We start from the raw sequence: 23,582 nt of genomic DNA, 5'->3' as shown, positions 1-23,582 counted from the left end.
GAAAGAAAGAAAGAAAGAAAGAAAGAAAGAAAGAAAGAAAGAAAGGAAGAAAGAAAGAAAGGAAGGAAAGAGAGAGGGAGGAAAGGAAGGAAGAAAATGAAGGAAAAAGGGAAGGGAAGGAAGAAAGAAAAGAAAAGAAAATGAAGAGAAGAGAGATAAGAAAAGAAAGAGAAGAACAGAAAGGCAGGGAAGAAGGAAGGCTCAGAACATGAGTCACTTGCCAAGAGCTACATAGCCAACATAGAGGATCATGGTGGCTATGAGGACATTGACTGCAGCCTTCCCACAAGGTCAAACTGTCTAAGGAATAACAGGAATAGAAACCTCAGCCAAAAAGAATTTGTCATCACCTGAGGCATTGGGCCTCTTATCTCTGTGAAGTTTCTTAACAAAATGAAGTGACTGAGAACAGGAGAATTTTAAGGAGACAGGAAGATTGAAGATTGTCAGGAAAGAGCAAAAAAAGAGAAACTCCCAAACCCTCATCTGCTGAAAACCAATCAGCTGAAAATAAAACGTCAATTTGTTGAAATTATTAACTGGGCAAGTTATCCATGTGTCAAACAAGAATTGCAAACTTATTTCTGTTAGTTATTTGTAGAGTTTGGAGCAATTCATGCTGTTCATAGTCATTTTAACAGATTTTGCAGAATTCTCTCTTTGATCCTCGAGTCTTTGCCACAGCCTGAGGAACAAAGTTTTCACAGAGCAATTCTGCTTAGAGGAGAAGTATCCTTGATGAAAGTGGAGTCCCAATTTTCAGGGGCTTTTGAGAGCTTGTTTTTGGGAGAGGTGTTTATGAAATGATAAAAAATGCTCATTTAGGCAGCGAACAATGCCAGTCAGCCAGGACTGGGCATTCAGGGAGTGAGGTGACTGCCTTCACAGGCAAGCAAGTCAGAACTAGGGATTGAAAGAGCCTAAATGTTGGGTTTCTAAATCTGAAATTTCTCTCGGGCTTTGCATATCCAGTAACTGACAAGAATGTGGATGACATCCGAGGTAGCAGTTCATACAACGGAGGCATCGGTTCATTGGGGATGCTCCATGCTCTCCACAGCTAAACAACAAGGACGCAAGCACTCTGTCCAGGTGAAGAAGGCACTTTTCATGCATCATTATCATTAGATAAATATCCATCTTGCAAAATGGTACAAGGAGAGTGCTGGTGAGCCCATTGCTCAGACTGATAGCTCAAACTAATCTTCTGCAACTGGCGCCAAATTCTTCTCAGATGGAGAACTAGCTAACACATAAAGTGAAAGTAGTCAGTGGATAATCTAAGACTGTATACACAAAATCTCAGCTTTATTTATTATTTATTTATTTATTTATTTATTTATCTATTTATTTATTTTGTTCCTAAATTTGATTTATGAATTAATGCAAAACATTCCCGACCAATGTGTCTTAATCTTTGTCCTTCTCCCCTTCATCCTGGTTAATCTGGGAGTAATGCAATTCATAGCTTTCTTTGCTGTTGGTAACAACACACAACCAGTCTCAAAGAATGTTCTTCTTCAAATATTTTTTGGTAAGATATTCCATATTCCTTTTGGAGGAAGGCACCTCAGAGGCGATAGTGATATAACTCTTGCTCTTGCTCCATTTTAAGGCCACCACCCCTCCACCAAGATTCCCAGCTTTTCCGTTCACCTTGATTCTCTCCTGGAGGAACTGCTCAAAATTGGTAGCACCCACGATTTCGTCTTCTACAAGATGGGTGTAGTCAAAGGTGACCTTCAAAACCTGCTACATATTTTTGTCCCCCTTTGCCACAAGCTTTTTCATGGGCACCATGGCAGCAGAGGAGGCAGAGAGCCCACTTTTCTGTATGTGTTTCCCAACTGTTTATCTACTGGGGTTGTTACAAACAAGCATTTCGGGCTGCTTAGAATCTTTCAAACCACTGACTTTTAACACTAGAACAATGTGCTGGAATTGCACAGATGACCACAGTGGCAGTGAGATCACAGTGGCAATGGCTCTGTTATTTCTGAAGACAAAATAATAATTTTCAGTGCACACTTATGGATGTCGAGCCGCAGACATTCAGAGGTCAGATGTGTTTATGCCCATCTAGCAAAAGGCCTGGCACTTTGCAAACCCTGTGCTAATGCTTCTGTTTCATTCCTTGTATCTGTCTATTCAATATGGTGGTCACTTGCCACATACAGCTTTTTAAACATAAAGTAAAAAAATTCAATACAATTTCAACTTCAGCTCCTCTCTCCTACTAGTCACATGCTCACATGTCAGTAGCTCTGTGCTGCTGTGATCTGCAGGGGCATCATGAATGTTTTACTGGACAGATCTGCATTATATCACCTGCTGATGTTTTCTGGGTTTTCTCATATTGCTGCCAGATCCTTGGAAAGCCAGAATAGACATGTGTTTACTTGCAAAGTTCCCATTCTTTTTTTTTCATTATCCTGAGCAAAAGCAAAGATGAATTTGACTCAGTTTTCTCTTTGGCTGTGCGTGGGGCAGAAGTAGAGGGTGTTGCTACCAGGAAGTCTGAAGGATCACAGGATCACTGTTCCCTGTCCCCAGATCTTGGCCCTTAGCTTCTGTGCAATGCTCTCGGGGCTCTATGTGATTGGCAGTGATGACACGTGTAATGAAAGATAAATATTTATGGTCAGTCTCCAGCATGGTACTCTAGGTTCACCTGTGAGTTTGCCTTGTACAAGGTTAACCTTGCTGCTCAGAAGCAGAGAAGACGGTGATCAAGAACCATTATGCCATTAGCAGCCCTCCAATTTCATGAAGACATCAGTGTGCTTGAAACCAGAGAAGTTTTATTGAGTTGTTGTTAAAAACTACCAGAGAGCACAGCACAGTCATCTGAGCAGTGTCCCAGGGCAGTGCTGGCATCTAGTGTAGGGACAAGGAAGCAACTAGCAGGCAAAAGCTCAGGGGCTCACAAAGGGAGGATCACAATCAGACTCATGTTAACATTGTTGTGTGTACCCTGTGGCCTCTTCTTTTCAAGAGTGGCTGCTAGAAGATGAAGATATGTAAGGATGAAAAGAAGTTTCTCCAGAACTTCTAGCCAACACTCAGAATACCAGTTCTCAGAACCACCAAACACAGCCCCCCTTTATGTAACACGTAATAAGTTATTACCACCCTGTGACATCTTCAGATTTAATCTATAGGCATTTAGAGCCTGCCTATATGCATTATTATAACAATCAAATAATATGCTAACTGATAAAAGGAAGACATTTGATATTACAAAACGATCATGTATTTCAATATGTATTTATCCACACAGTCAACACATAATTGGGCCACTAGCCTTTACCTATATAAAATGATTATGTTTTAATTTAAGGACTATTAGTAGGAAGTAAGCATGTACAAAGGGGTGGAAACAGAACCACAGACAGGAAAGGACATGGACACTTCTTCTTGTGGGGCTGAGTTGCCCCCTTTAATGATAGTTTCTAGTTCCACCCATTCACCTACTAATTTCATGGCTTCATTCTACTTAACAATTTAACAGTATCCTGCAGTGTGTAAGTAAATTTCAATTGCCCATTCATCATTTGAAGAACATTTATGATGTTTCCATTTCCTAGCTACTGTGAAAAGAACTCCCACCCCATGAAATTGGTTATCCAGTACCAAGTAACCAACCCTGTAACATTCTACAGACAGATAGAGTTGTGTTTACATATTTAGAAATATAAATGTGTTTGTATATAATAATAATTTTTTTAAAGGCTATGCATCTGAGAAAGAGAAGGTGGCAGCGTTTGAGAGGGATTTGGGGAAAGAAAGGAAAGGGGATATATGGTATAAATATAGTACTTCTTTTTTCTAGAAGGCTGATATTTTTTCTTTTATTGAAAAAATATTTTTTTCACACCATATGTTATGATAACTGTATTCCCTCTTCTACTTCTACCAGTTCCTCACCACACTCTCTTCCATTTGTATTCACCACTTTTCTGTCTCTTCTTAGAAAACAAACAGGAATCTACAAGATGATAATAAAATACAATGCAGCACAATACAATAAGACAAAGCCACTTATTGTATTTGGAATACAACAAAACTATCAGAAAGAAAAAGACTCAAAAAACGCACAAGAAACAGATACAGATGAAGAGAGCCATCAATTTGCACATTCAGGAATTCCATAAAAACAAAACAAAACAAAAAACATAATATATCTGCAAGACCCGTAGGGAAATAAATACATAAATGTAAAAATAAAAATTAAAAAAGTCCTCATATGACATATGAGACAGGGACCCCTCTTAATTCTATCGAGTTAGTGTTCTTTTGGCCATCAGCAGCTGGACAGGTGGTTTGGTTCCCAAGTGAGACTCCCTCACAGGAAACTAATTTTTCATTTGCACATGGTTATCAATTTGGGTTTTCTTCTGAGTTAGGGATCGGGAGTATGTGTCAAATTCCCCTTTCAACTCTGGGACCCCAATTGGTACAGACATGAGCAGCCCCTGTGCATGCTGCCTTGGGTCTCTGTGAGTTCATATTTGCATAAGGACCGCTCTTTAGAAGGCCATGTTTTCTTGGTGTTCTCTATCCCATCTGGCTCCTACAGTCTTTATGCCCCCTCTCTCTTGGGGTTACCCAAGTCCTGTGGAGAGGAATTGAAATAAATATTCCATTCAAGCCTGAGTGTTCCAAGGTTTTTCACTCTGCAAATTGTTTGGAGGTTATTGATCACCAAAGCAATACCAGGTACGGTTTTCATTTCATTTACATTGGTTGGTTACTCACAACAATATAAATGAAATGATAGCATAGTATAATAGTACTCCGTGTTTCAAAAATAACCTAATTATTTTTTCCAATTCCCTTAGGGGAAAAATGTAATTCTGTAAAAAATTTGGATATTTCTTTTTTTTCCCCCTTTGGCTCAAAACTACTATGCAAATAGAATTTGTTTTGATCTTATTAGGCTTTTTGGCTTTCAGTATGTGTATTAGTTTGTATGTAACTAAGACCTTGAAACTGTTGCTTATGAAAACTCTGAAGACTATTACTTTTATCATTACAATCCTGGCTCAGGACCATGAGATATTATTCCTACAAATTAGATAATCAATAGCTACTCATGGCTACAAAATAGATCTAATCAAACTTGACAATGTATTCCAGATAAGCTTAGCCAGAGACCTGATCTTACTAAACATTATTGACTCTCAAATAAGTGTTAAAGTGTTTAGACACTGACTTGTAAAGTTTTGGATGAGAATAGTAACAATAGATTCATATTTTTGAATACTTAGTCCCCAGTGGGAGGAAAGGTTGGGAGGTATGACCTTGTTGGAGGAGGTGTGTCACCAGAGATGGACTAGGAGGCTTCCAAAGACTTGCAACATTCCCAGTTAGTTCTCTGCCTTGTGCTTGTGGATCAAGATATGAGCTCTCAACAACTGCAATAGTGCCATGCCTGTCTGCATGTTGCCATGCTCCTTGCCATGATGGTCATAGGTCATAGGTTCTCACCCAGTGAATCTATAACTCCCAGTAATCTCTTCCTTCTATAGATGGCCTTGGTCATAGTGTCTTATCCTAGCAAAAAAAAAGTAACCAAGACAGGCCTCAATGACCTTCCTTCTTCATGGGACCAGCTCCAGGGATAGATTCATCTTGGGATAGAGGGATAATCAAAATCAAACTATAGGATATATAAGTGATTTGATCCAGATTCAATCTGACAGAGCCAAGGGATGAGTGGGTGGGTTCCAAGCAAATGGGTGTAAATGAACTCTGGAGAAGATGGAGGAAGAGATGGCATTCATAATGGTCCCACAGCAGGAGCAGAGGACCTCTCAGAAGCCACCTCCACAGAAGGATGTGGGAATGGATCAGCTGGGAAACTACACTTCAATCTAGTGATTGCACTTGGCTCATGGGTCAGGTAGAGAGAACACAAAGAACACACACACACACACACACACACACACACACACAACAATAAAGTACCTGTCCAGAAAAATGTTGTCACTTTCTCTGAGAATGAAAGACAGAGAGGAAGAATGATGGGAAAGACTTTGGAGGATTCCTGATGACACATGTGAAGTCCTTTGCCCTTAACTATGTTTCTGTACTGTCCATATGCTCTCCAATCTCCCCTCTGGCCCTTCCTCACTCCCCTTCCCTACAGCCTTCCTAAATATACCTCCACATCATAATCACTGCCTGCTATGATCTGAATCTCTTTCTAGTCATCAATAAAAATAGCTATGAGGCATATTGAGAATATTCAAAAGGGGCATCGACCTCTTTTGCATCTATGCCAATAAAGGAAATTTCTCTGTAACTCTGTTTTCCTTCCTTCCTTCCTTCCTTCCTTCCTTCCTTCCTTCCTTTCTTTCTTTCTTTCTTTCTTCCTTCCTTCCTTTCTCTTTCTTTTTGTTGAATCTTTATGCAGCTTGGGTACCACAGAAACTGTGGTCTCATAAGACAAGTTAGGAACTGTTCCTTCTGTTTCTATTTTGTGGAATATTTGAGGAGCATTGGTGTTAACACTCGCTTGAAAGTCTGGTAGAATTCTGTTAAAGCCATCCGGCCATGAGCTCTTTTTGTTTTGTTTTGTTATGTGATTAGGAGACTTTTAATGACTGCTTCTATTTTACTAAGGGTAATGAGTCTATTTAAATTGTATACCCGATATTAATTAAAGGTTGTTAGGTGCTACATATTAGAAAACATATTTCTTTTAGATTTTTCAATTTGATAGAGTACAGGTTTTTAAAGTATGCCCTTATGACTCACAGAATTTCCTCACTGTCTTCAGGTATATCCCATTTTTATCTTTAATGTTTTTAATTTGAATATTCTTTCTCTGCCTTTTAGTCAATTTCTGTAAGGGATGGTGAATCTTACTTTTCTCAAAGAACTCACCCTTTGCTTAATTGTTTGTTGTTATTGTTTCTATTTTATTTCAGCCCAGAGTTTGATTATTTCTTCTTGTTGTTTCTAAAACATGCTTTCTTTTGTGAGTTCAGTGAGATTTATTGATGGTATTCCAGAGAGTAGGGCTCCCTGGACCCCTCCCACTATTCTGGGGGTCTGGAATGGAAACTGTGAGGGAGATGCTCAGTGTCAGGGGCTAAGTCAGGACAGGGACTCCTCAGCAGCCGAGGGCCTCTCTCTTGCTTTTGTATCCTTGTTAGGGTGGGTGGTCCAGGACTTCTTACTCCTTGGAGGCCATATGGGCCATGAGGTCCACCACCCTGTTGTTGTAGTCATATTCATTGTCATGCTAGGAAATGAGCTTTACAAAGCTGTCATTGAGGGCAATGCCAGCCCCAGCATTAATGGTGGAAGAGAAGGAGTAGTCTTAGGAGATAACCTGGTTCTCAGTGTAGCCCAGGATGCCCTTTAGTGGGCCCTCAGATGCCTGCTTCACCACCTTCTTAATGTCATCATACTTGGCAGGTTTCTGCAGTCAGCATGTCAGATCCACGACAGACACATTGGGGGTAGGAACACAGAAGACCATGCCAATGAGCTTCCTGTTCAGCTCTAGGATGACCTTGTCCACAGCCTTGGCAGCACCGGTGGATTCAGGGATGGTGTTCTGGGCAGCCCCATGGCCATCACGCCACAGCTTTCCAGAGGGGCAAAACACGGTCTTCTGGATGTCAGTGATGGCATGGACTGTGGCCATGAATCCTTTCATGATGCCAAATTTGTCATGGATGACCTTGGCCAGGGGGATTAAGGAGTTGGTGGTGCTGGAAGCATTGCTGACAATCTTGAGTCAGTTTTCATACTTCTCATGATTCCCATCCATCAGAAACATGAGGCATTGGCAGAAGGGGTAGAGGTGATAACCCTTTTGGCCCCACCCTTCAAGTGGTCCCTCGCCTTCTCCATGGTGGTGAAGACACCAGTAGATTCCACAACATACTTGGCACCAGCATTGCCCCATTTGATGTTAGTGGGATCTCACTCCTGGAAGATGGTGGTGAGCTTGCTATTGGTGACAAGCTTCCTGATTTCAGCCTTGACTGTGCCATTGATCTTGCCATGGGTAAAGTCACACTGGAACATGTAGATCATGTAATTAAGGTTGATGAAGGGGTCATTTATGGCAGCAATCTCCACTTTTCCAGAGCTACAGGCAGCCCTGATAACCAGGAGCCCAATACTGCCAAATCCATTTACTCCAACCTTCATGATCGGGTCTAAGGGATGAGACTGGCACTGAACAAGAAGATGCGGCTGTCTCTGGAACAGGGAGAAACAGAGAGCCTCATGTGTGCATTTACGTTACTAGTACAAGGCCTTTTTAAATGTAGGTACTCTGTGCTATGAACTTGCCTCTTAGAATAGCTTCTTTGGGTCCCATAAGTTTAGGTATGCTGTGTTTCCATTTCATTCAATTCTAAAAAAGGTATTAATTTCTTTCTTAACTTCATTTTTAATTCAGTAGAAAGTGGTTCTGAATTTTTAAGCCTTCTGTGGTTGGTGATATTCAGTTTTAATATGTGGTGGTCAGATAGGATTCAGGGCATGATTTCAGTTTTGCTGTATCTTTTGAGACTTGCTTTTTGTCTGAGTATATGATCAGTCTTGGAGAAAATTCCATAAGGTATGGAGAAGAAGTTATATTCTTTTTTATTTATTACAATTGATTACTTCGTGCCCCAGCTGTAGCCCCCTCCCTTGTCCCACCCTCCCTCTTCTTCACCCATGCCCCTCCCCAAGTCCATTGATAGGGGAGGTCCTCCTCCCTTTCCATCTGACCCTAGTCTATCAGATCTCATCAGGACTGGAGGCATTGTCTTCCTCTGTGTCCTGGTAAGGCTGCTCCCCCACTCTCAGAGGGAGGTGATCAAAGGGCCAACCACTGAGTTTATGTCACCGACAGTCTCTGTTCCCCTTACTCTGGAAACCCACTTGGACACTGAGCTGCCATGGACTACATCTGTACAGGAGTTCTAGGTTATTGCCATGAATGGTCCTTGGTTGGAGTATCATTTCAGAAAAGACCCCTGTGTCCAGAATTTTTGGCTCTGTTGCTCTCCTTGTGGAGCTCCTGTCCCCTGAAGGTCTTTCTATCCACCCCTCCTTTCATAAGATTCTATGCACTCTGCCCAAAGTTGGTCTATGAGTCTCAACATCTGATTTAACACTTTGCTGGGGAGAGTCTTTCAGAGGCCTTCTGTGATAGGCTCCTGTCCTGTTTCCTGTTTTCTCCCTCTTCCGATGTCCATTCTGTTTGCCTTTCTGAATGAGGATTGATCATCTTACCCAGGGTCCTCCTTCTTGCTTAGTTTCTTTAGGTGACAGATTTTAATATGTTTATTCTATATTATATGTTTAATATCCACTTATAAGTGAGTACATACCATGTGTGTCTTTCTGCTTCTGGGATACCTTACTCAGGATGATCTTTTCTAATTCTCAACATTTGCCTTCAGATTTCATGATTTCCTTGTTTTTAATTGCTGAGTAGTATTCCATTGTGTAAATGTACTATCTGGAAACAACCTAGATGTTCTTCAATTGAGGAATAGATGCAGAAAAAGTTATATTCTTTTGTGTTTGAATGGAATGTTCTGTAAATATCTTACTTCCTTTGGGTTTAGAACATTAGTCAACTCAAATATTTCTCTGTTTAGTTTTTGTCTGGATGTGGAGTATTGAAGTCTTTCACTAACACTGTGTGAGGGTCAATGTATGATTTAAATTGTATAGCATTTGCTTTATAAACTTGGGTGCTCTTTTGTTTGGAGTGTGGGTATTAAGAATTGAAATATCCTCTTGGTGGATTTTTTTTCTTTGATGAATATGTAGTATTCTTACCTATCTTTTCTGTTTTGGTTTGATGTCTATTTTGTCTGATATTAAAATGGCTACACTGTCTTGTCTCTTTGGTCCATTTGCTTGGAATATCCTTCTCCAACATTTTACCCTGCGGTGATGTCTATCTATTCTTGATGCTAAGGCATATTTCTTGGATGCAGCAGAAGGATGGATCCCGTTTTCACATTTATTCTATTAGTCTGTGACGTTTTATTGGAGAATGGAGACCACTGATGATGTTGAGAAATACCCACGAACAATGTTTTTGTTTGTTGATTCCTTTTGCTCCTGTGATGGTTTTGTTGTAGTTGCTGTCGCTGCTGTTTTGGTCTGGTTTTGTATTTTGTTTGTTTCCTCTCTTTTGATTTGCTTGCCTGGGATTATTTATTCATTGTGTTTTCTTGAGTTTCGTTAACAGAGGCTTTCCTCTTAGCCCTTTCTGTAGAGCTGTGTTTGTAGGTAGATATTGTTTAAGTATATGTTATCATGTTTTCTCAATCTATGGTTATTGAAAGCTTTGTTGGGGATGGTAGTCCGGGCTGGCAGTGATTGTTTCTTAAAGTCTGTAGAACATCTGTCTGGGACTTTCTGGCTTTTAGAGTCTTTATTGAGAAGTCAGGTGTAATTCTTATTGGTCTGTTTTTGTATGTTTCTTTTAATATTCTTAATGTTTCTTTTTAATATTCTTTCTTCTTGCTTTAAGTTCAGTATTTTGATTATTAGGTGCCATGAAGAGTATCTTTTCTGGTCCAGTCTATTTGGTGTTCTGTATACTTCTCGTACTATGATAAGCATCTTCTTTTGGTTAGGAAATGTTTCCTTTATGATTTTGTTGAAAATACTTTCTGTGCCTTTGATCTTAGTTTCTTAGTCTCTTCTTCTTCCTCTACTCTTGTTGCTCACATATTTTATCTTTTCATAGTGTCCCATATTTCCTGGGTGTTTTGTGCCTGGAGATTTTTAGATTTAACACTTTATTTGTCCAAAGGATCCATTTATTCTTGTCTTCAACATCTAAGATTCTCTCTTTCATCTCTTGTATTTTGTTGGTGGGGCTTACTTCTGACCTTCCTGTTTAAGTCCCTATATTTTTCATTTCCAGATTTCCCTTAGTTTGGGTTTTCTTTCTTGATTTTATTTCTACTTCAGGCTTTGAACTGTTTTATTCATTTCCACTGTTTGATTGTATTTTATTATATTTCTTTAAGAGATTTATTTATTTCTTCCTTGAGCATCTGTGTCATATTCATAGAGGCAACTTTGAGGTTCTTGTCTGTTGTTTTGGCTATATTGTAATTATCAGAGCCCGCAGTTGTAAAGTTGCTGGGCTCTAGTGTAGAGATAACTCATGGCTGTTACTGTATTTTTAAACTGGCATTTAGGCAACCGGTTTGGGGATGATTATAATTCTAGGTACTAATATCTGTAGAACATCTGATAACTGGTCTTGTATTTGGTGGGTATTGGTGGGTATTTGGTTCCTTTGTTTCTGTCACTCTCTCTGGTTCTTAGGAGAGTGTGGTGGCTGTGTGTTGCCTGGTGGGGGATGGCTTCTGGTATCCTGCTAGATGTGACCACTGGGAGTTCCAAGTACCATGTGTTTTTAAGGTATTTTGGGAACTGATATTTAGGACTGGTATGGGCTAGAAGGCAGGCTGAGGGGGTTCACAGGAGGGAAGAAAGCAGGGTGTGTCACCAGGATCTGCTGAGTCCCCCAGGAATGAGGGCAGGGAGTGAAAGCAGACTGCAGAAGATACCCTTTTACAACACTGGGTGGTAAGTGGAGGATTTGGTATTGAGGAGAGATTTAATTTCAAAAATTAGTTTTAAAGTATTATAAAAAAGAAAAGCAGGAAAGTAAAAAAGAAGACATATAGACTTGCTTAGTTAGTTGGCAGGGGAAGGAGTCCCTATAAAAGCTAGAACTGAGCATCAGAACCAATGCTGCTGAAGCTACAGATAGTCATAAGCAGCCCAACAAGAGCATTAAAGGCTGAATTCTGCTCCTCTGCAAGATCACACTCAAGCCCTGAATCATTTCTCCTGGCCTGGTTCAGGTATTTGCATATGGTTAGAAATAAAAGGAAATGATGTTAATTATAGTTAAAACAGAATATGTGTTACATTTAGGGACAGAGAATGGAGACAAGAAAATAGATACAGGAGGGAAGAAAAACAGAGTTTTTTTAATAGAAGAAGTTATCAAAAACAAATGCAGGTCTTCTGATAATTCATGAGAACAGGGACAAAAGGAGGTGGTAACTTCCCACTCAGAGTGAAATGGAAGGTAGCTCTTGTTCACTTTCTGTTAAATATAAAAAAAAATACATGATCCCATATGACTAGGGCCAGGGGAACAGGAGGCTGTCAGTATGAATTGCAAAGCACACTCTTGTTGCCACTCCTGTGTTTATTAGTAGAAAAAAAAAAAAAAAAAAAACATGAGCTCAATTCACAGTAGGTCCTTATAAAAGGCTGATTATCAACCAAGTAAATCTATCCTCTGGTCGATGGCATCTTTATAAATGCTAGGCAGGTAGCCTCCTCAGTACTAAGGGTCTCACTGGTTTGGCAGCTACTGTGATTATGTGTTACATCGTTTATTTAAGTCTTTAACAGTCCTGTAAGGCGTGTATTTTTATCTTTAGTTCATAGGAATGTGGAAACTTAGATCTGGAAAGTTAAACTCATATTTGGTCAAACTCTTGACAGAATGTGCCAGTGCCATGATCAGAGTGCAGCTGCAGCAAGCACACTTGAACCTCACCTCTGCGTTAAGGAGCAGAAGGTTAAAATTTAAAAATTGTGGTTCCTTGCTTTGGTTTTGAGAAGCCATAGTTCAGGCTCAATGATACAACAACTGAATGCTGTGCTGTTGTGTGACATCCTTCTGTCTAAGAACTGTTAAATGACGTGTAATAACTGTATGTACTCATGAGGTATAGTGCCTCAACACATGCACACACGTGTGGTGATCATATCAGGGTAATTAGCATACCCATTACTTCAAACACTTACGTCATTTCTCTACTCACTGCTCAGCATGTATCACATTTTATGTTAAGGAATCACAGAAATCAGTTGCAATCTCAAAAAAATTAAATCAGACCATGTTGGCAAGATATAGGCATGGTAATTTATCATCTGCTTTATAATAGAGACCAGATACCTAAATGTCATTTAGGATGTTTTGTTAAGATCTGTGCTCAGCGTGGGAACAATTAGTTAGAAGACTGCACATAAATTCTTTTTTTTAAAAATTTTTATTAATTACACTTTATTCACTTTGTATCCTCCCATAAACTCCTTCCTCCTCCCCTCCTAATCCAACCTTTCCTCCCTCCCCCTTCACCACGCACGCCCCTCCCCAAGTCCGCTGATAGGAGAGGTCTTCCTTTCCTTCCTTCTGATCCTAGTCTATCAGGTCTCATTAGGAGTTTAGCATTATCATTTTCTGTTCTTTGATGGATCTCAGGCATAGGGTAGCAACTTATTACAAAGGAGCAGATGGCGACTGGATTTGACCCTGCTCAATGGGCCTGCTGTATTGACATGTGCTTGCACTGCCTTTGAACAGCATTTCAAAATTTGCAGAGTGGGCTTTGGGTCTCAAGAACAGGAGCCCTTCTCATGTCAGTTTTGTCTAAGTGAGGAACGTCTCTTAGGGAGAGGACATCTTGTAAAATCAATTTTTAGGAATTTGGCTACAATTGTGTGAGCTGTTCTCTCTAACTAGTGACTTTGAGCTGTTAAAATGAAGACACAGCAAAGTCAGGTGACCCTTAGAGTGGGAATAGACAGCAGAGTCCCACTTCCTATTCACTTTTTATTTCCTGACTAGGAATGCAGTGTGACCAACTGGTCTCTTGCTCCTGCCTCTACCTTCCTCTCCATATTGGAATGTGCTCCTTTGAACTGTAAACCAAACTAAGTCCTTCTCTCCTTTTTTCCTTCCTTCCTTCCTTCCTTTCTTTCTTCCTTCCTTCCTTTCTTCCTTCCTTCCTTCCTTCCTTCCTTCATTCCTTCCTTCCTTCCTTCCCTCCTCCCTTCCTCCTTTCCTCCCTTCCTTTCTTCCTTCCTTCCTTCCTAAGTTGCTTTGGTTGGCTATTTTATCATAATAACAACAAAAGCAACTACTACACACTCCATTATCTAAGTAGTATAGCAAGCCTGATGAGCCCTCTTTGAAAGATGTTTTCTCAGCACTCAGAGCTGTGGGATCATACCGGAAGTAATGGTGTCTTGTATGGGCATGGTGCTGGAAGCTTCATTGGATTCTTAGGACTTAAAAAATATGACCATTAAATTATGATTTAATCTGAAGTATCCCAGAGGTTGATTTAAATGTTTGGTGTCTAACTGTTAGCACTATTTTGAAGGCTGTAAAAATTTTAGGAGGCAGATGGACAGAGCTCACTAGGGAAAGATCTCTCTGTCACACTCTTTCTGTTTCCTGGTCTTCCATGATATCAATGGTAGGCTTTTACCATGATGGACTGGAACCCTCGAAACCATGAGCCAGAACTAATCTTTCCTCCTTTAAGTTTATTGTTAGGTATTTTGGGTCACATTGAGATAAACATATATTTTTAAAATTAAATTTTATTATTTTATTTTGTCTTTTTACTGAACCTAAAAATGTTCAAGGAACCTTCTTAAATCTGATTTTTACTAGTGTGGCCCAGTGTGATTGTTTGGAGTTTGCCCCTTGGATCTGCTGAGGTCCATAAAAGTTCAGAAAAATAAGCATCAGTAATCCAACAACAAAAGACATCTTGGATTTGCATTCAATTGAACATACCATCCAATAGGACCATGGTTAAAAGGAGTAAAAGGAGGGAGAGATGCTAAATAGAGATGGGTATTAAGATTCCAGACATTCTATATTTCTCTGAGAGCTCAGTTTTAATATCTGTTCCCGCATCTTTGTTTCTCCTAGCTGCTCAGCTGGGCAGTGAGACTAAAGAATGAATGCAACACAGTTCAAGGAACTGTCCGAGACAGTTGCGATGGACCATCTGGAATATGGCATACAAAGTCACTGGGGGAAGGGGACAGCTCTGCCCACAGCTTTTTAGGTAGAGAGACACATCAGCAGAGCCTCAGCAATGAGTAGGAGAAACAGAATGGGCAAATATAATATAGGTGCAGAGGCATGAAATTAACATGCTTTGGTGAAGATAGAGGCAAAAGTTATCCAGAGCCACTACCTCTCTCCTAAGGACATACACTGTCCCTCAGAATTCCTTAGTGTCTCACTATAGCCTCTGGTTCTACAAAGACTCTCAGTTCCACAGGTTTGGAGGTGCTAACACAAATACACTCTTTCTTTCCTGTGAACTCCCACAGCAACTCTCTGCTTTATTAAGTAAAAATGTAATATTTAAATGGAGACCCCCGAGTCGTACAACTGGAATTTTAACACCAGGTATGTGGTTTATTAGTTACACGACTTTGGACAACATAGTTTATTGTCTGTCTCAGACTTCTTACATGTGAAATGATGATAGTGACTTTTATCTTGTGATTTAATATATGCTAAATACACAGAACACTTGCTGTATCAATAATTATTTTATAAATATTATTATTGTTACTGACTGATAAATATTGTAACCTAATGCAGTGGGTTCATCCGTTGGTGACTGTGAAATTCACTAGCGCAACCAGGAGGCAGAAAGAATAAAGAGAGGTGTGCTGTCTCAAGCCAGTGAGGAGAGAGATGGAGATAATCCCCAAAGCAATGTCTCTAAGTACAAAAAGCAAAGGTTGGGAGACAAAGTCATGCATTCATATGACTCATCACACACAGATGATTTTATTCAGGTCAAAGTGGGTGTTCAAAGGATTGTGACCAGCCATGCCTCTGGGCAGAGAATTCAGTATTAGAGTAAACAAAATTCACTGTAGGTTACCAAAGGTGGAGGGCTCAGAATGATTCAATGAGTCAAGCTGTTTCTTATAGACTTCCACAGAAAGTCTAATCTAAAACTACAAAAACACCAAAGTCATACTAATACTCATGTACAGGGGTAGCAGCACCCCTTGTAGGCATGGGATGTTGTCTTTAAAAGTATCTGACTGGTGGCTAAAAGAAAAATTCTCCCAGAACATTCCATTCCTCAGACTTGGGGGGTAGGGGGGCGGTGGCAGGCAAAATCACATAATGCTGAACATTATAATGTTACAATGCTTCTCAATAAAAGTAACTTTTTCCTCATACTCTACACATTTCTCCTGCCAATTAATTTGCATTGAATTTAGTTTGAACCTGTATCATCGTAAGCCTTTTGATAAAAACAAAATAACTCAAAGATGACCATAGCCTTCACACCAATGGGTTTTGATAGTACATCCACAGCCGCTAGTGGAACTCAGCAGAGAGCAGACACTTTAGACTCTGTAAAATAAGAACAAATAGTGCACTCTTAAAAAAAAAAAAGTCATTGCCAGGTACCCAAGACTCCAACAGTCCCTCTTTAGGCTTTCTCCCCATATGTCCTTGGAACACTTGCCATGCCTCTGGCAGTACCGATAGCATAGCCACTGATGAAGGTTCACAGCTCATAATAGTAACAGAAATATGCAAAATTCCTTTGATGTGACTTAGCCCTATCCATGACTGATTCCAGGAACTGAAAGGTATTATTAACCTGATTGCCTTCAAAGGCCAAGGGTTACTTTAAGTCTGATGGTCTTAAGGCATGCAAAACGGAGTCCAGGGTTCATCCTGACTTGCAGAACTATCTCAAGTGAGACACATCACAGAGAAGAAGCAGGACTAAGAGGTGGCTTCTCATCTTTTATGTATTGGATTGCTTGAAACTTTAGCATTTCATGGGGGAACAACTGTCACCTGCTTCCTGGCTGGACGATACTTCTTAGGATGGCATCTCATTCTCATCACCCAAACTAAACAGACACATTGTTCAACAGGTAACAATGGTCACTGGAAAAGGATGAATGCCACTTCCCAGCTGCACCCCAAGTGCACTCAAATCCTACTGGTGTTGCTCTGTAGAGCCCACATGGGTTCGATTCTGGTCTGTCTCGCCATGAACCAGTTCTCCGGAACTCAAGGGATGCTGTCAGAACTCCACCTCAAGAGGTTCTATCTGTGACCATATATCTATCCATGGAGATTAATTCCCTTAGGGAGGGGCATTGGATGCTGACATAAAATGTTCCACCTTGGAAGAAGGATCTTTCTTAGCTCAGTTCAAGGACCCAATTCTAAAAGAATCCAAGATGGTAAGTAGTTCAAATGGGAGTCTTTTATGAGAACCTTCTCTTCTCTATCTACTATTAGCACTTACATGTATTAACTCATTTGCTTCTTGTGATGGTTAGATTTTTGCCAACTTGACGCAAGCTGAAGTGACCTGGGAAGAGAGAATTTCAGTTGAGAAGATGTTTGCATCACATTGGTCTCTAGGTTGTGTGGGCATTTTCTTGATTAATGACTGAGGTAGGAGAACCTGGCCCACAGGTGGCAGTGTCACTACAGAACAAGTAGGCCTGTGTTGTCTGTCTATCTGTCTACCTGTCTATCTGTCTATCTATCTATCTATCTATCTATCTATCTATCTATCTATCTATCTATCTATCTAGTTTGAGCAAACCAAGAGGAGCAAGCTAGTAAGGGCACTCCTCCAAGACTTCTGCTTCAGTTCCTGCCTCCAGGTTCCTTCCTTAGCTTCCCTCAACAATAAATTATAATTTGGTAAGATAGAATAAACACTTCTCCCCACAACAAATGTAAAACTAACTAGGACACTTCTTATCACAGTGAAAGAGATGTTGTGAAGAAATGAGGCACAAAAAATGCAAGTTACATGTAAAGGTTAATAAATATGTCACTGGTGAAATACCCTTTAATCCCAGCACTCAGGAGGCAGAGGTGAGTGGATCTCTATGAGTCTGAGGCCAGCCTGGTCTACAGAGGTAGTTCCAGAACAGCCAGGGCAACACAGAGAAACCATTCTCAAAATAAAACAAATGAGTAACATAAATTAAAACTTAAGCATCATTGTCCCTTGAGCTGCTTTTTGGAACAGAGAAGTGTGGTCCAAGATAGAATGGAAAATGTCAGTCAAAATATTGTATGCTGTTCATGGGATGTCCAAGTTGACCAGAGCTGATTACAAAGGGTTGAAACCTGCTATGGAAAGGAAATTTCCAGATTAACAGCAGGTTGCTTTGAAAGCATTTTTGAGATAGTATTGCCATCTAGTGGTCAGAAAACTATCACACCACCACCACCACCACCACCACCACCACCACCACCACCACCACCACCACCACCACCACTTCCAAGCAGCTAGAGTAGGGAAAGTTTGGGTAGCAACCAGGAAAACTTTTCTTTTTCACACACTGCAGATTCTAGAAAAGGATAAGGTGTTATTACCATGACGATTGGAAGACCCTGAAGTTCCGCTAGGGCACTGTGTGGGTCAAGTGAGGTTTAGGTCTTAATTCTGCTTCCTATTGTTTGTGTTCGCCATTTTTTTTCCCCATTGCTCTGACAAAATACCTAATAAAGACAACTTAAGGGAAGGTTTGTTTGGACTCACATTTAAAGGGGGATCTGAGTGGAAAGTCCATTACGGAGGCAGCAGCAGGATGGATGATCCTGTCTTATCCACAGTCAGGAAACACAATAGTGAATTTCCATGCTCCTTACTCTCTCTTTTGTTTTGTTTTGTCTTGCTTGCTTAGTTTGGCTTTATTCTGTTTTGTTACTTTGTTTGAACAGGGCTTTCTCTTGTAGTTCATGCAGTCCTTGAACCCACTATGTATTCCAGGCTGTCCTTGAACTTCTCACAATCTACATGCTTTGGTTATTGGAATACAGAGACTGCAAGCATGAGTCATTACATCCAATTAGTTTTCTTTTCTATTAAGTCTGGGGTCACAGTCTGTGGGATGATGCCCTGCAACTTTCTGGCCAGATCTGTTCACCTCACTTAAACCCTAGAAGTGTCCATACACATATACACCCCAAAGGGCATTGCCCAAGTGATCCATCCCATCTGTCTTGTCAAGATCAACTCTCACACTGATAAATGGCTTTGAGCAGGTTAATGAACCTCATTCGTTGTGAAAAAATGCGGAAAACAACGTCTAACCGTATGTCTGGTGAGGCAGTCAAAGGGAATAGTTCATGGAATGTGTCTGGTGTATTGTATCCACTGAAAATGTTATATGGTGTTGTAACACGATAACAACTGATAACAGCAGGAGTAGAAAAAGAGAGGGAAGATGTGAGCAATTACTAAATTACCCACCTTGAATGAAGTCCACTAGGCTGTTCTGAGGGAATCATTTTTTTCTTTATTTATGAATGCAGTTTCATTCCCTCTTCCAATCCACATCCTATTTTGATGAATTATGTTTTCTCAAAGGTAGTAATCCTCTCCCAGACTCGTGGAATAAGCCTCATGAATTAATTTGATTGTCTGGTTCAGTATATAGAGCTCCACAGTATCCTTATGTTACCCTGTCCTGCATCTTTACTACTTTCCTGTCCATGACTTTCAAGCTATTATCTGCTCTATCCAGTTAAGCACCATGACCACCAGGCTAAGGCCTTTTTCCATTGCAATTTAAAAAAAATTATCTACCTGAAATAATTCATGTCCTTTCACCAACCAACTTTATGAACAGGTGTCGAGAAAGCAAATAAGCAACTACTTTTTAAAAAAAACTTTAATCTTAAAACAAATTTCAGTGTCCTGATATACCTAATCAAAAACTAGTTTTCAGGGAATCCAAGATGGTGGCGACCAGTGTGCACCATATCTGAAGGGCAGAGGATCTGAAACCGCAAAATTGGTGAGTGGAGGGGCAGCTGAACCCAGAACAATGACATTGAGGCTTCCAGGGAGAAAGGGGACTAGCAGTGAACTGAGACCATTTAGATTCGGGTCACCCATGGACTTTTCTGGGGTCTCAATCCCCAGGCACTCCCCTTTAATCCACCTCCCTACTCCTTCCTTGGCAGAAGCAGCGGAGGTGCCTGCAGTGCCTGCCACAGAGCATAGTGTCTGGCCCACAGTGCTGGCTGCTCCTAGCAAAGAGACCCCGGCTTGGGATCTGGGACAGAGAATACTCAATCCCTCCCTGGCACTCCCCCGGAACCAGCTGCCATAATCCTTCCCTGGAGGAGGTGGACGCTACAGAGGTAGCCAGCAGAGTCTGCCACAGAGCACAGTGCCAGCAGCTCCTATCACAGCACACAGTGCTGATGGGTACCAAGTTCTGTGGCTACAGCACCAATGATCTGACTGTTAGCCTACACCCGTATTTGCTGGAGCAGGATCAAATCAGAGAGTAGAAAAAAGGGGAACCCCTATGCTTTCCGATTGGACCTGCTATAGGGTGAGTGCTCCTTCAAGTGCAGAGCCCCAGATCCAGAGCCCTTCTCTGCAAGCAGCAGATATCAGATCCCTACCACCCACAACCCTATTGTGGGCAACGTAGGGATTCTTGGGACAGTGTTCTCAACATTGAAGCCCCTGCTCTGTGGGTCTACCAGTGAATTCTAGGTGAACAATTTCTAGAGCTCAGACATATCTGCATACCAGTGGCCTGTAGGAAACTGAGGTAGTCAGGGAATCTGTTCCTGGGCATTGTACCTGCTAACAGCACCTGCGAATAGCACCAGCAGCGCATTCCTACCTTTGGTACAGTTGAAATACCAATGCACACTCTCAAACCAGTGGATCTCTCTCATCTTCCTGAAAAATACTCCAGTCACCAGAAAAAGGTGGACCCAGTCTGAAGTACAGACTCCAGGAGAAAACAGTGCAGGTTACAGATAAGCAGAGGCCAGCATAAGAACACACCCAACAAAATTCAGGACATCATGGCATCACCAGCAACCCCCAAAATCAACGGACATTTCAATTCATTGGACACAAGAAAATGACTTTAAAACTATGCTTATCCAGTTATTAGAGGCATATAAAGAGGAAACGAACAAAGCTCTCAAAAAAATAGCTACACAAATAGAGGCAAATAAGGAGGAAATGAACAAAGCTCTCAAAGAAATACAGGCAAATACAGCCAAACAAGTAGAGGCACAATTAGTGCCATATAGAGAGGAAACAAACATAAAAATAGAAGCCATCATAGAAAGGTAGGACTCCATATTCAAACAGATGAAGGAAATGGTGCAAGACATGAAAACAAAATTAGAATCAATAAAGAAAACACAAAGAGAGAAAACCCTGGATCTGGAGAACTTAGAGAAAAAAATCAGGAACCACAAAGGTAAGCATCTCCAATAGAATACAAGAGATGGAAGAGAGAATCTCAGATGCTGAAGATACACTTGCAGGAATTGATACTTCTATCAAATAAAAAGTAAAATTGGGAAAGTTCCAAACACAAAACATCCAAGAAATCAAGGATGCCATGAAAAGACAAAACCTAAGAAAATAGGAGTAGATGAAAGAGACGATACCAGACTCCAAGGTCCAGAAAATATTTTCAAGAAAATCTAGAAAAAGAATTTTCCTCTGTCAGATAAAGGGTTAGTGAAGATTCTTTCCCAATCTGTAGGCAGGCGTTTTGTTTTGATAACAGTGTCCTTTGCTTTACAGAAGCTGTTCAGTTTCATGAGGTCCCATTTATTGATTGTTGCTCTTAGAGCCTGTGCTGTTGGTGTTCTGCTCAGGAAGTTGTCTCCTGTGCCAATGAGTTCTAGGGTATTCCCCACTTTTTCTTCTAACAGATTTAGAGTATCTGGTTTTATGTTGAGGTCTTTGATCCACTTGGACTTTAGTTTTGTGCAGGGTGATAAATAGAGATCTATTTTCATTTTTCTGCATGTGGACATCCAGTTGGACCAGCACCATTTGTTGAAGATGCTGTCTTTTTCCCTTTGAATGGTTTTGGCTTCTTTGTCAAAAATCGAGTATTCATAGGTGTGTGGGTTTATTTCTGGATCTTCTATGTGGTTCCATTGATCCTCCTTTCTGTTTTTATGCCAATACCATGCAGTTTTTATTACTATTGCTTTGTAGTACAACTTGAGATTGGGGATGGAGATACCTCCAGATGATCTGTTGTTGTACAGGATTGTTTTGGAGATTCTGGGTTTTTTGTTTCTCCATATGAAGCTGAGAATCTTTTTTTCAAGGTCTGTAAAGAATTGAGTTGGTATTTTGATGGGGATTGCATTGAATCTGTAGATTGCTTTTGGCAGGACGGCCATTTTCACAATGTTAATCCTACCAATCCATGAGCATGGGAGATCTTTCCATCTTCTAATATCGAGTATATACAAAGAACTAAAGAAGCTGAAAAGCAGCAAACCAAGTAATCCAATTAAAAAATGGGAAACAGAGCTAAACAGAGAATTCTCGACAGAGGAATATCGAATGGCAGAGAAACACTTAAAGAAATCCTCATCCTCATTAGCCATCAAGGAAATGCAAATCAAAACGACCCTGAGATATCACCTTACACCCATCAGAATGGCCAAAATGAAAAACTCAAGGGACAACACATGCTGGAGAGGTTGTGGAGAAAGGGGAACCCTCCTGCACTGCTGGTGGGAATGTAAACTGGTACAACCACTCTGGAAATCTATCTGTCGCTTTCTAAGACAATTAGGAATAGTGCTTCCTCAAGACCCAGCTATACCACTGCTAGGTATATACCCAAAGTTTGCTCAAGTACACAAAAGGGATATTTGCTCAACCATGTTTATAGCAGCTTTATTTGTAATAGCCAGAACCTGGAAACAACCCAGATGTCCATCAACGGAGGAATGGGTACAGAAATTGTGGTATTTTTACACAATGGAATACTACTCAGCAATCAAAAAGGAGGAAATCATGAAATTTGCAGGCAAATGGTGGGATCTAGAAAAGATCATCTTGAGTGAAATATCCCAGAAAGAGAAAGACAAACACGGTATATACTCACTTATATAGACCTATAAGATATAATAAACATAATGAAATCTATACACCTAAAAAAGATAATCAAGAGAGAGGACATGGGGTAAGATTATCAATCCTCGTTTTGAAAGACAGATGGGATACGCATTGAACATTGACAGGAGTCTACTGAGCGCATTGGAAAGGCTCTAACTAGCAGTGTTTTCAAAGCAAAGACTCATGACCAAACCTTTGGCAGAGTACAGGGAATCATAAGAAAGAAGGGGAGTTAGACTGATGAGGAAAGGATAGGAGCTCCACAAGGACCAAAGATATCTGGGCACAGGGTCTTTTCTGAGACTGACATGCAACCAAGGACCATGTATGAATGTAACCTAGAACCTCTGCTCAGATGTAGCCTGTGGTAGCTCAGTAACCAATTGGTTTCCCATAGTGAGGGGAACAAGGACTATTTCTAACAGGAACTCAATGGCTGGCTCTTTGGCCTCCCCACCCCCCAAGGGAGGAGCAGTCCTGTTAGGCCACAGAGGAGAGCTTTGCAGCCAGTCCTGAAGATACCTGATAAAACAGGATCAGATGAATGGGGAGGAGGTCCCCCCTATCAGTGGACTTGGCAAGGGGCACGGTGGAGATGAGGGAGGGAGGGAGGGACTGGGAGGGAATGAGGGATCGGGACACGGCTGGGGTACAGAGTTAATAAAATGTAACTGATAAGAAATAAATAAAATACAAAAAAAAAAAAGAAAAAAAAGAATTTTCCAACTTAAAGAAAGAGATGTCCATAAACATACAAGAGGCCTCTAGAACACCAAATAGACTAGACTGGAAAAGAAACTCCTCACATCACATCATAGTCAAAACACTAAA

General features: G+C 40.6%; 2 pseudogenes; both read right to left on the bottom strand.

Moving 5' to 3' along the window:
* Positions 1 to 1,410: 1,410 nt before the first annotated feature.
* Positions 1,411 to 1,800, bottom strand: LOC129692117 (60S ribosomal protein L22-like; annotated as a pseudogene).
* A 5,383-nt stretch (positions 1,801 to 7,183) lies between these two features.
* Positions 7,184 to 23,582, bottom strand: part of LOC129691876 (glyceraldehyde-3-phosphate dehydrogenase-like) — a 22,259-nt pseudogene continuing 5,860 nt past the window's right edge.

This window comes from Psammomys obesus, unplaced genomic scaffold, assembly GCF_907164565.1.
Source record: "Psammomys obesus unplaced genomic scaffold, mPsaObe1.curated_primary_1811, whole genome shotgun sequence".
In the NCBI taxonomy this organism is placed as follows: domain Eukaryota; kingdom Metazoa; phylum Chordata; class Mammalia; order Rodentia; family Muridae; genus Psammomys; species Psammomys obesus.
Note: the sequence above shows the minus strand (reverse complement) of the source record. Positions and strands in the feature narration are given on the sequence as shown.